Source organism: Acipenser ruthenus, chromosome 6, assembly GCF_902713425.1.
Source record: "Acipenser ruthenus chromosome 6, fAciRut3.2 maternal haplotype, whole genome shotgun sequence".
NCBI lineage: Eukaryota > Metazoa > Chordata > Actinopteri > Acipenseriformes > Acipenseridae > Acipenser > Acipenser ruthenus.
Genome location: NC_081194.1, coordinates 73,097,659 through 73,111,926, shown reverse-complemented (window position 1 = coordinate 73,111,926; position 14,268 = coordinate 73,097,659). Strand labels below are relative to the sequence as shown.

At 37.3% G+C, this 14,268-nt stretch overlaps 1 pseudogene; it reads right to left on the bottom strand.

Annotated features, from left to right (window-relative positions):
* Window positions 1-14,268, bottom strand: part of LOC131737408 (NBAS subunit of NRZ tethering complex-like) — a 183,277-nt pseudogene that overhangs the window by 78,775 nt on the left and 90,234 nt on the right.

The following is a 14,268-nucleotide window of genomic DNA, read 5'->3' as shown; positions in this document are numbered from 1 at the left end:
AACCTCATATTTTCAACGTGCACAGAAGAATTACAAACAAGAATACAAGAACTACACAAGGCTATCATCAAAGCGGGTTTGAAAATTAACCTGAAGACTCAAGTCATGTTTAGTAAATATACCACTCCACAGACAATTGAAGTCAATGGGATCAAGCTTGAAGAAGTCAATAACTACATATACTTAGGACAGTTTTGGCAACGGAGAACCATTATTAAAAGCACAGCTAAATTTATAATTTATAATTACAAAACTCTACTTGGTACTGTACTATAACTTTTTTTTTGTCAATTATGTGTAAGAACATTATAATCTTGTACACATAATTGACAAAAAAAAGTTATAGTACAGTACCGGTCTGTTTTGATTTTCTTTTAAAATGCTTTAACACAGAAGGTAAAGTATATTCATACTAAGCAACTAACAGAGTTTAAGTCCTAATTATTTTATTAATTACAGTAAATGCAACCACGGACTCAGAATTTAAAGTAAGGCATTTGAATTAAAAGAGCAGATAGTACACTACTAAAGAGCAAATTGCATATTGCTATATATCTATTCAATATTAAAAGGAGGCTGAACTTCCAAATATCTACGTTCTATCGATCTGCCTTTATATAACAGAAAGACTGTTATTATATAAAGAAATAAGTGCCCTTGATTTTAAAAAATATATACAGTATATGTACCTAAAATGCCTATAATATGATACAGCACCTGCAGCAACAAAAAACTATTGTATTTGTCGATTCTTTTAAAACGGTATACAAAATCAAAACTAGTATTAAACCATATTTAATAACACCGTGTAACAAATTTTATTTATTTTTTGGTTCCTGGGTAGTAAGTGTTATTTCCTAATTGCTTACGCCTCAAAAGTATAGAAAATGGCTATTATTCCCCACAAACTTTGCTTTTGTGACCAGGACAGTGATATTTTGAAATGTACCTATTTTCCAGAACATTCCAGATAGATTCAGTGCTGAGTAAACTTGGAGTAGCTTCTAGAACTTTCTAGAACTTTCCAGTAATATAAATAGTAGTATAAATATAGGGGCCTTAAGCCCACCAGTTCAGTTTAGTTCCAGCTGCCTAAGTGGATACATATCTGCATTTTTCTGAGATGGCATCAAGAGGCTGCAAGCATCCGGCAGACGCATTTTGCTATGTCTGCGGCCAATTTATCAAGACAAGAGCGAAAAAGTACTCTGTGGAAGCATCTGCTAAGATGTGTGAGGCCTACAAGGCATTTTCCGGCATGCCTGTCAGGGATCAAGACAAACCCTGGGCACCTCATTTCACCTGCGAGCACTGCAAAAAAACTCTGGAAGGTAAGATGGACAATTGTTGCTCGGAATTTTATGTTATAAAATTTGTTAAAATTTTTCAAATTGTAAAAGTTTTTAATTTTAAAATGTTTTACAATTTTCAATGTTATTGAAAAAATATATCATATATGAAAAATGTTGCGAGAATCTCTTACACATTAGTCATGGGTGAAATAAATGTATTTTTGTAGGATGGTACAGAGGGGAAAAGAGAGCCATGATATAATCATCAATAAAAAGTAATTTTGTCTCTTTTTTCTAGAAAGCATTACAGTCAACTGTTGTTATCTAGCTAAATCACAGACACTACACAATATGCTTATTCATTGTTATCTGGAGCGTTCATTTACATTATCCCACTTCAAAATGACCGGTGTTTGGACGTTAGAAAAATAAAAGTGCACAGTAGATATGTAAGTTACCATAGGTCTGCCTCGTGTAAACTCATTTTTGACTTTGTTTGCATTTTAACTGCAAACATTATCTGTATTTACAAAAATAGCCAGGTTTAATGTTCCTTTGGTCATTAGCAGGGCGGCTCTTGGCACAGTGGTTAGCACTTTTTATTTTGCTGTACTATAAAACCACCAATGTAATTTCTTGAAGACTTGGTATAAATGAAAGTTACTTACATAAAGAAAATGAAATATGTAGGCTACATGTTGAAGCACCTCACTTCTGTTCCAAGTACTGTAGTGGCACTGAAGCAGGGAATATATATAGGTTAAACGTTGATAAATGTTAATTCGCTACATAACGTCAAACAAAGTTTGTCTTGTGTTTTAGATAAAATACCTAGAAGCTGTATACATTTCTAAAAGTTGAATCTTTACAGTTTTTAGATTTGTATTTAATTTTGTATAAAAAATGCACAAGCGACGACTAGGCCTTTGGTAGCGGCCAGGATTTTTTAAATTAAGTTTACGAATAAGTGAAATGATAAATCTTAGTATCAGCTGCTAATTCTAGCACAACAGTACACATCTCTAATCAAACATTGAGCACGTAATCCATAATAACTTAATAGCTTAATAACGTGCAATAGTTAATGCCATGGTGGGAAAAGCGCACTGTTAATCTGTCCTTTCAATTCAGTTATTATCCAGCAACACAGAATCCCGATAACTGTGACGTAGAGCTATACAGACGGCTTTGACCAGCCTTGTACACAGCGCCCTAGCTGGCCAATATAAATTGTGTCATCGTTTTTCCTGGACATTTATTTTTTTTGTCCATTTTCCATGACTTTTGCAGGCCTGGAAATTAAGTTAGGATTTTTCCAGGTTTTCCAGGAACCCTGTCTAGTTATATTTCTTGCAGCAGTTTTTCTGTCTTACTACATTTAACATTTCACGAAATTCCTTTAAACTTTATTTTTTTTTAAAAATCTATTTTCAGCTGCTCTACAAAAATACACCTATTTCATTTGTTACTTATGATCAGTATATTCAGTGGTCTCCCAATGTTTGCTAATAAAGGATGCCATTCTGATTCCAGTATATTAACTCAGAGAGACCCTAATAATCTGCTTCCTGGTTACCTCATGAGTGTTGGACAATTCCTATAGACTACAATATAATACATGTTTTTTGTTGTTTTTCATTCCTTTTTTTATTTGAATACTTGTTAAGATGAATTGATTAACAGTCTTGGCGAAGAAGCATATTAAAATGTTTTATGTAATGTTAGAATGACCCTATTCATCTGGAAATCACTCAAATCAGACCACGTGACTGGACTGTAAGAATAAAACACAAAGTGTAATACTTTGAGTTAAACTTATTCAAATGTCGAATCCATCCAGTTACAGGTAATCCAGTCACAATTTATGAAACCCTCACACAGTAGACTCCCTGAAAGACTGCAATAAACAATTGGTACCAGTGTCCTTCTGCATTAGGTTTTCTCAGGAAGCCACTCCATTAGTAATTCTATTTCTGCACTGAAAACTGGTGTCATAGGGGGCCAATGTCATTGATTTTGACAACAACACGATTTCTGTTCTTGACATATAAATTGTTCTCCAAAATTCTATCAGAAACCCATAATCTGGTTTTCCAGTATGGGCATCTCAGAGGAATATATATTTCTTTTTCATTACAGAAAGGTAAAAGAGCTCTTTTAACTAGAAGTATGAATATTACTAAGAACACTCTTTTTTGATTGCAATAGCATAAGTTCCTAATCATATTGCTTCAAATGGGACTTTTTCTTGTGTATCTATCTACGCCAAGGGGGAGACATTCTTTGTTTGTCAGCATAGTTTTATCTCAGTCTTACACTTTTGTCATCTGGTGGAATGTATTGTTCCTTTACATAGGTAGAGGCTTTGATGCATAAATCTGAACTAGGGCTGTCAAGCAATTAAAAAAATGAATCATGATAAATCTTGAGATTAAAAAATTCTCAGTTAATCTTGGTTTTAATCGCATATTTAATTGATACTATTACTGCATCAATCTCATTTAAATTTCTTTTATTCAGGGTTCATACAGTTTTTCTGATACAATTTGCAAGGACTTTTTAAGGACTTTCCAAGGACCATTTTGACAACTTTCAAATTTGACATAATTTGCAATGTTGATAACTAGTAACTAACTGTAAAAACAAAGCTTTTGCATAATTTATAGGGTGGAGAACATCTATTCATAAGGGAATAACGATATGAGTAGAAGTGAAAGCCAAGGTCTATTTATGTATTATGAGTGTCGATATATTATTATTATTATTTATTTATTAGCAGACGCCCTTATCTAGGGCGACTTACAATTGTTACAAGATATCACATTATACGTTATTTCACATTATACAGATATCACATTATTTTTTACATACAATTCCCAATTATACAGTTGGGTTTTTACTGGAGCAATCTAGGTAAAGTACCTTGCTCAAGGGTACAGCAGCAGTGTCCCTCACCTGGGATTGAACCCACGACCCTCTGGTCAAGAGTCCAGAGCCCTAACCACTACTTCACACTGCTGCCCATATAACCCATAAACAGACACTCGGGTATGGTTTTTATTTTATTAATTTTTTTATTTCATTTTTTTCAGGTGACATCTACCATACAGTTATTGAGAATAAAACCATGGTACACCCTCAATATGGTACAGTTGATGTCATGAATTGGGTTTCTCTATGTGTCATGTCAAAACAAGCACTTTCATTGGTTGAAAGACCATTAGCTGTCTCCAAATGTACATAACACATATAAAATCTCCTAAAATTTCAAAAAGTGTGTGTGTTATACTCATCATTAATGTATACTTGCAGATTAACATTTAGTTACGATAAAGATAATCTTAAAATATTACTGAACTGCGATTTACTTTGAAATAATTTTTTATGTTAGATCCTGAATTTATCCAAAGTTCCCTTAAATATTTTTATTTACCTTAAATATCTCTTGCATAACCACCCAAGTCCAGCTTTTAATACCTAGAGATGTTACTTGGTCCAAAATAAACATTGTGGCAATGTTGCTAAAACCACACTTGATAACATTGTAGAATGTATGCACAATATGTCTACCTGTGTACACCTCGGGGTTGCTGCCAAGTCATAGGGATCAGGAAGTGAAGGACCAACTCTTGCGACGGCCACATGTATAATTCAGGGTTGGGCGTTGGTTGGGGGTTTGTCCCAGGAGAAGGAAGCCACAACAACCAGAGACCGTGTGTATAATCAGGGGTTGGGGTTGGGTGAACTGCCCGAGGGACAGGGAGTTAATTTCGGGATGGTAGATCCTGCCCAGTATAGCAGACAGGTGTATAATCAGGACCTCCACTTGTTAGCGGAGTAGCGCTCGCCATGTTCACAGCACCTTTTTGTGTATAGTTTTTGTACACCAGGCTGTATGTCCCACACGAGCTACCATTGTTGGTACCATCATGTGCAGTTCTTGTTTGAGTCTGTATGTAAATAAATCCTGTGCGCCTGCAGGGCGTGTCAATCCCAACCTTCCGAGTCACTCTCCCTGCATAGCAAAGAATACAGACCCCCACGTCATCCCTGTTACAAGGAGGAACACAAAATGTTTATCAGAAAGAAGAAAAAAAACCACCATTAAACTAAATTTACCAGAAAGACATGCATCATATCTGTCTCCTCAAAAACAAACAAAAAAAAATTAAAAACTCCAGTACTCCAATTATTATTTTAGGGGATTCTAATGTTTCAAATATATTTTCACTACAGTTATTCATTTTCATTTCCAAATCCAAGGCAGCAAAATCACATTTTTTTATTTTTATTTACTTTCTAACCTGCTTATGTATGTATTTATGTATGCACTGTGTGCATGTATTCCTTCATTATTGTAAAAACAAGAATGAATAACATTTCTACATAACATTTTCATCTCTTGTGAACCATGCTGATGACAAAACCCTTCAGCAAAATCTTGCAGTATTCATATCAATGACATATAGCTCTACAATGATTAATGGTGCGTTATTATACAACACCACAGAACCATTACAGTATGTCTTGTGGGAGAAGTGGCCTAGTGCTCCAACACTTCAGTCTCTGGTTTGCTATCCATATTGCTTCTAACAGCATCTTCTAACCCAGTTAATTTTTGACAGACTCGTTTCAAGTTAATAGACGTAACAGTCAGGTTCTCGCATACTTGACCCCTTCTATTACTCCTTGATGTATCTTGAAAAAAATAAATATTCTATTAATTTAGGTCAAAAGTGTAATGTCCATAATATGCTATGCATTTCACACTCAAAAGTAAAGTGTTTAACTGGAATTTTCAATACAAAATATATATATACAGTATATAGCCCAGGGCTGACATGACATGTGAACAAATTTGCAATGTAGTGAGCCTTATTGTTTGCAGAACAAAAATACATGTAGAGACATGTAGAGTAATTGAGCGAATGCTATAAAAACATTCTGACATACAACCCTCTTTCTATCCAGATTTGTACTTGTTCTGCATCTTGTGATTACTATGCAGGTCACATGCAAATATTCCCTCAGTAACTCGGAGGTGCTACTTGATTATTCCATATATTAAACATTATACATAGAGATGACTATTTTAGACTGCACAGAACTCAGTGGCAAGTTATGCATGCAAGTAACAAAGAAAGATTCATAATTTGGAAGATGTATTAACCCCTTGCACTTTGTCCTTGGAGCTATCATATAGGCACCTTAACATCTAATTCAGCTTCGTTTGAGCATTTTCTCTTATTTGTATTTAAAAATGAATAAAATATAGTTGACATGCAATTCTTTCTCTGTGGAAAATGTATTCAGGTTTACCCAATTTTATGGGGAACAAGTTTAAAGGGGAAAACTAAAAAGCGAAGGAGATTAATAGAGAGAAACTAACATAAACACAGCACAGCAACACAAACATCCACCAACACCTACATTAACACCTGTGATCACCCTTTTTATACACCTACATGTTTTGACCGGGAGGAATTGAAGCCCCTCCCTGCCAACCCAATATTCCCCACACACACCTGTGCACCGGCAGGGCTTTCACCCTGCCACAATCGTATATTTAATTGATACAATTACTGCATCCATCTCTGAAATTGCCTAAATAAAACAAAACAGCCACTGAGTAATGGATATCTCCTCCACAACGGGTCTGCAGTCGGTAGCTATCCACGACAGCACGGGTTATAGCATCGTGCTTAGCTTGATTCATGGGTTTGCAGTGATCCTGAATATCTAAAGGAATACTCTGTTGAAACTGACAGGCTTCATTTGTTGTTGTATTGTTGTTGTCTGTAGCAGAAGAACTACTAGAAAGTGTATTTTAAGAAGTGAAAGCACACAGATGGTACTATGGCAAGCCAAATTATCATTTAGAGATATCTCAAATTAATTTAGAGATATCTCTAAATATTTAAAGGTATCTCTAAATCATTTCTAGATATCTAAAATACTGTAGCATGCATGGGGAAAGGCAGCAGCAGGACTGGTAGGTGACGTAATCACACACAAAGACATAAGCCCGATATACACTCCTTGCAAAAGAGCTGTCTCTTTTCTACAGCGGTATCTGCTCTATGCTTTAGTGCGAGAGGTCCTGGGTTCATGCCTGCCCTCTGCCTGTGCGTGGATTGCCTCGCCCTGTGTGATGCACCTGCCTGTGTTAACCAAGATCGCTACAATACATTTAGAGATATCATAAATTGATTTACAGATATCTCTAAATGGAGCTTTAAAGGAGATATCTAAAATGCATTGAAATTCAATTTAAGATATCTTAAAATCCTGTTCATTTAGAGACAGAGATAAAAACGTACCGTCAGAAAGTAAAAAAAAAAAAAAAAAACCTTTTTCAGTTTGAGTGCTTTGCTACATAATGCTGTTCCATGACTAATTTTATATTCAAATGATGACTACACCCATTCAATCCTGGCATGCCCTAAAATGGTGCCGCAGAAAATGAATTACTGTATTCTAAGAGGGAGAAGACAGGAGTGACTAACGTGTGTTAAAAAAAAAAAAAATCTCCCAAATAAATAACGTGTTAACTGCAGAAGTTAACTGCGATTGACAGCCCTAATACATACACACATATATACATATTATATATATATAAGTGCTCATCTGTTATAATGCGCATCGTTATAGTGTGGAATCGGTTATAACACAGTAGGGTTGTGGCCCCCATTTGCTCCATAATGCCATTACAGTAGCCCTTACTATAGTGTTATAAAAGGGTGAGCACTGTGTGTAATGTATCTACATACATACGTGAAATTAAGAAATGATTAAATAAAATAGTCAGCAACAGACTGGTTTATTTTTAAGAATATGTCGAGTGATACACTATATACTGTATTTCTCAAGAAAGCCAAATATGTTTAACATTTATTTCCTTTACAAAAATTCAAACTCCTAGAAGCCCCATGCTTTGTCTTCTTTAGAGTAACAAATTGTTGCTTTTGCTATGATTCATGTTTTCAATTTCTTCTGCGTTCCCTCATGTGAGCCCTTGAAGTATAATGTGGAGACACAGAATTGTATCACTGCAAGATGAGATCAATATATTTTCTTCACAAACAGCTTTGAAAAAAGAAGAAACTCATTTTAACATTCTCCACTGGAGAGAGACGTTAACCCCAGTGTGCCCACTAAAAGAACACGTTGAGGAATTAATTAAGTTATGTTCCAGCGGCAAAGGCACCCTCTGCCAACCTCACTGTGAGATCTGACTAGTTGGTCTTCCTTCACTATGCTGCATTTTCCAAGACAATGTATGTGTAACACAGGGTTCGTGCTTGTGGGTGCGTGCATTCACTGCTGAGTGACAGGCAGGAGATTAAGACAGAGGTTGAAGTTGACACGCCCCGCAGGCGCGCCGGATTCAGTAAGACACAATAACAAAAAGTAAACAAACAGCTCATGTGACATTACCAGTGATGGTAACGCACAGAGGACACATACAGCAAGCTGTACAAAGGCAAAATAAACACAGTACAAAACACTATCACAATAAAGGTGCCCTAAAAACGGCGTGCACTACTCCCTAAGGCATGGACGTCCCTCTTTATACACCTCGCTCACTATACATTAGTGGGATTTACAATCCTTGAACTAATCTTCTCTGTTCAATTATAACCAAACTCCGACTCGGTTTCGCTTCTGATCCCAGGTCACTCTCACTGATTACACAGCCAGGTCTCTGTGTTCGGGTAGCGTGGACGGTGTTCAGCCCGTTGTCCTTAGCTGTGCAGCAGGCCTGAGGTGAGCAAACAGGACCTCTTTATACCTGACGCTGTGCTGGAACACACCTACCTGCTGATTATCCACAGCTGGTAATCACACACAGCAGGCAGGCTCTCCCAGGAGCGTCAGGTACTTCATTAATCATTTACTATAATTACACACATTTACGCAATACTATTTACAATATATACACAAAACCCACTCTTCATGTGCAGGGCTCCTGCCCTGCTACAGTATGTATCCCACAAATCATTACAAAAAAAAAAAAGATTTGACTTGTAGTATACAACTATATGTGTGCTATTTATTTGATCTCCCTGGCTTGATTATTCCAACTCCCTTTGGCCTTCAACAAAATACAGCTTCGAGAGTATTAACTTGTTCTAAATTATATGATCATATCGCACCCATTTTTTATTTCATCTCACATTGATTTCTGCAGATTAAAACATTCTTGTTTTGACCTATACTAGTTTACATGTTCAGTCCCTGGTGTTACAGTTCTTTGATTGTTCTTTAACATATTTCACAAATTGTGCTATAGAAAATAAAATAGTTATGGCAAAGTTAGAGGCTACAGCTTTCTCTCGGACAGTCCAGCTAATACTCTTCACAACGTTCTTTACACAGTCTTGGATAACTCCCTCAAGATATCAGAACACTGGTGGAAAATAAATTTGCTGAAGCAAACCGTGTTTTCGCTTCTGTTGCTAGCTTTCTTGTTCTTAGCAATACCTCAGCAAAGTTTGAGTGGGCTGTGATGGTAGGAGGCGTATGTTACTTCGCTCTGAAAAAAATACAGAACAAATATATATTTCTTTTGATTTAGGTATATTGCAGACATACTATTTTAAAAAGAGTAGGCAGATTTGTTTCAACAACATCACTATTAAAAAACTAGCCATGCTGCTGGTCCGTATGTGAGAAGTACATTCTTTTTCATTTTTTTTTTTTATTTGGTGATACCTTTTAATAGGATAGGCTGAATATGTATACAAAATACATTAGATGTTGAAACAACAAAGGTCCCCTATATTAACGGAATAGTCTGAGGCTGAACTGTAAGAGGAACTTTCTTTACCTCATTTTCCACTTTTCACCCAAAGATGTGACCGTTGTGGCCTTGAAAGCTTGTATATTTTATATAAGTATTCAGGTGATCTTATTAAGCTTTGTAATAAAACTAACCACACAGCTTAGTTGCAGTTAAACTTTTGATGTGTGTCTTTCAGAACAAATTGGCAGTCTCTGCTTGAGAGATCAGGTATCATATACCCTTGCAGAAGTATGACATTTTCCACCCCTGCTGATATGTCTATTTAGAGCCACTTCTACTTACTTTATCCACATAGGGATCAGATAGGACAGATTCATAGAAAGGATTGCAGCCTTGCTTTTCCCTATCTGCATTTTCTCCAACCATGCCCTCTAATGCATAAACCAGTCCTTGACCCTAAAAAAAAGATATAGTGCCATGAAATATTAATATACTTCTAACAGTCACCTTTATTGTCTAATTTCTCAAGGATATTTCTTCGCTACAACGGACACAGCAAGGCCAAGTAACATTCAATTTTCGAAAACAATGCAGTTTTAATCGTGCCATACAAGCGGTCGATTAAAAATGCAAAACATATTAATAGTTAATTGTCTGTTATGCAAGCTTTAGGACCTTTGGCGTTTGCAATTCCCAATTCTGAGCTGATTAAATATGCCTAATGTTGAAATTAAAATTGAGCTTCCATGAAACATGAACTCAAAACTGCTGTGCTGCCAAGAATGTAATCACATCAAAATGACAATCTCCAGTATAATAGGACTAATTTAGTAACTCTAGTCTCAAAACATGGCAGAAGCCTTTATAAGAAGAAAAAATTAACTTGACCTTTTCAAGCGCACTAGATAAAGGCATGATACAGCAAGTGTACAAAGATAATTACATTCTGCAAAACTGAGATTCACTGCTTTGTGTGGTACACAATTTAAATACACAAAAACATTGGGTTATTATCATAACCCTGGTTCCCTGAAAAAGAAATGTAACCATAACCATACCTAATGGGTGTTTACCTCCTAAAGATCAAAATCCTGAATGCTTTATATCAAAGCTGCTCTTTGAGCCTGTGATGCAGCCGTGACCCCACCCCTGAAGGATCAAAAGCACTGCAGTCACAGATTTCAGCCTCATTTTTCCTTCAAGCCTGCTGCGAATAATGGATGCAACGACCTTGAAGGTTAATGATAACATTTCTATTTCAGGGAACCAGGGTTATGATAATAACCTAATGTTCCCTTTCAAGTACGAAATGTAACCATTACCAAATGGGTGCATATACCCAAATCATGTAGGGATGCCCGCACAGGAGTGATATGATCTTGTTCAGTCCCAGTTAAAACTCTTGCAGCAGCATTGTGTACAAGTTGCAGACAAGATACCACACCAATACAAATTAAAAGACCACTACAATAATCAATTATTGATGACATAAAAGCATGCATTAATCTTGGACAGGAGCGCTAAATGAGGCAGAAATTGGGCCAGACCCAGCTTCTCTGCATCATGCACCCCATGACGACTGGATCTGAAAAAGCAAATCTGGGTGCACTGGGGGGGACGGGGGGGGGGACACGGGAGAGGTGGTAGGCTCTGCTGTCTGTCTGACTCCACTTCCTCAAAACGGGAATGCCAGCTCCTGTTCACCTTCCTTCTCAGAGGTGGCGATGGACAGCATGTCATCCTGTTGCCAATCTGCACTCGTAGCCCCCTGGTACCCCAAGGGGATAGACAGGGCAGGCAGTGGCGAATGTTCACGCAGTAACTCTGTGAGCACCGTTCCTTGGTGGGAAAGCTGCCCAGAGCTTCTCCATCTGCTCTGAGTCGCTTGGAATGGTGACTCGTATTCTTCCTTGGGGGAGGAGAAGGAAAGGCAGAGGAGGATGAGGAAGAGCGTGAAGACGGCTTCTTTCAGGAGCTACTTTCCCGGGTATGTCGTCTGATCTCCCTTGGCATAGAGCCATGGGGTGAGGATGCAGCCACCTCTTTACCAGAGGGTGATGAGGAAGAGTGCTGTGCAGGTGTAAGGGACTGTAAGGATTTTGAAACTCTTACCTATGTTTTGCCCTGGCCTTGTAGGGAGTAACTGGCTTTTCATAACCTCAGCAAGTGCAGCTGTGACCTTGGAGGGGTGATAAAACCTTTGTTTCTGCTTAGAAAACAGTTTTTAGCCTATATACAAACCATTATCAAACCAATTGAAACTAGTTCTAAAACCACTTACTTTTGTTAAAAGTGACATGCTGTAACTTTAGGTAAGTGTCACAGAACACATAATAACACACTATTGAAACACATAGGTTTTTTTTCTGATAACCACACACCTTGTGTGGGGCAGTGTACACATTGTTCCAGTTAAATGGCACAAGCTCTTATTGTTTCATCAGCCTTTGTTCCTTTTCATTATACAACCCGTTACTTATGCTTCCCATTTAAATGGTAAATAAATCATTGAAACTGTCTGTAAACATTGTGTGATTTTCCTGTGTTCAATGTAAGCTTTGAATCAACGCAGTGTAATAAACTCTTAAAATTAAGCTATACATAGCTGATGCTTGCAATCACCAGCCTTGTTGTTCGACCTTGTGATGCGTGGGTATAGCGCTTTGCTGCCTGCGAGAATTGAGCAAAACTCATATCATTGTTCTTAAATGTAACTTCTTGTTATCTGGGTTTCTGTTGACGTTGGTTAAGTGAAAAAGAAACGCAAATGTAACTTTTAATGTGCTTTGTCGCATGCTAGGGAAATAAGACCAACTTTGGTCAAGGAAATTACGTAAGTTAGCTGCATATCTGTGCTGTACGAAGTAATTTCTTTGGTCAGGTCGGGTCAGCTCAGTCCAGAAACTAACATCTACACTGATGGCGGCTCAGAAACTAACATCTCAGAAAAAAGCCAACATCTCTGATGCCATGAAAGCTCAGCTTGGCTCAGAAGTAAATAACATCTACACTGATGCCAGCTCAGAACACCATCAACTGAGACTTGTATGTGAGATCACTGATGTATCACCTTTGATTCGCTTTGTTCCTGGTTGCATTTTAATTCCTGAATAAACTATTTTTAATTATTTTTAAGAAGAAATCGAACCTCTTACAGGATGTAGAACGCTATGTAGAGCCGCAGGAGACATTTCTCCAGTGTGCACTTGGAGAAAGATGCACATAACTCACAGAAACTGAGGTTAGTCAGTGCCTCCTTGGTGTACTCTGACTCCAATCTGCCGTGCTTCTCTTCACCAGGAAGACTGGCCCTGTATGTGTCGCAGGGATAAACCCAGGCATGATGCAAGTAGTAATACAGTGTACAATAAACAATTTACAGGTGCTGCCTCAGTCCGCTTACAGACAGCAACAGGGCGGATCAAGAACCGAACAAGACCAGCTGGGTACCAGGCAGGGGATGTAAGCACCGGTCGGTAGTGGGTCAGAACTGGGACGGTACTAGGTTGGTTCCGTGACTAGGTCAGTTTGGTAACTTCTTGGTTACGGGTGCAGCGGTTGTATGTAGTCCGAATTCTTGGCGGTTCTAGTGTTAACGGGGGATGTGTAGATGGGCAGAACACATTTTTTTATTATTTATATATGATGGAAAGATGCGTTGAAATGTGTGTTTTGCATTTGCATCACAAAGTGCGCCTTACTGTTTTGTATGTTCAACAGTTATTAAATAATAATAATAATAATAATAATAATAATAATAATAATAATAATAATAATATATGCTGTGTAGAATGACTTTCATTAGTGTTTCAGCACTCGACAGGAGTATATAATATGTTCTTTCACAATGACTTTGATTTTATTACAAAGCCCAGACTAAATTGTCGGCTATACTGTATTGATTTCAATATGCCGCATAAACTGCGGGTCTGGCGGTTGAAGTAGCAAGTGCTTATAACTTATTCATTTTTAGGATTCTGCAGCTGAAACACCGTATGAGTATTGAATCCAAATATTTAGTAACACTTAAGAACAGACATGCACGAGATATTCACATACGCAGAGATATTTAAATTTGAATTGCAAAAGCCGTTCAAAAAGCAGCTATGGCGCTGCTAGTGTTAACAATGAATACTAATTAATTATTAACAGGGGTGTGACAGGAATGGCTGAGTGGTCTGACGTCACGGCAGAAGAAGGGACAACAAAAACAAAAAGGTAGTGCGCAGT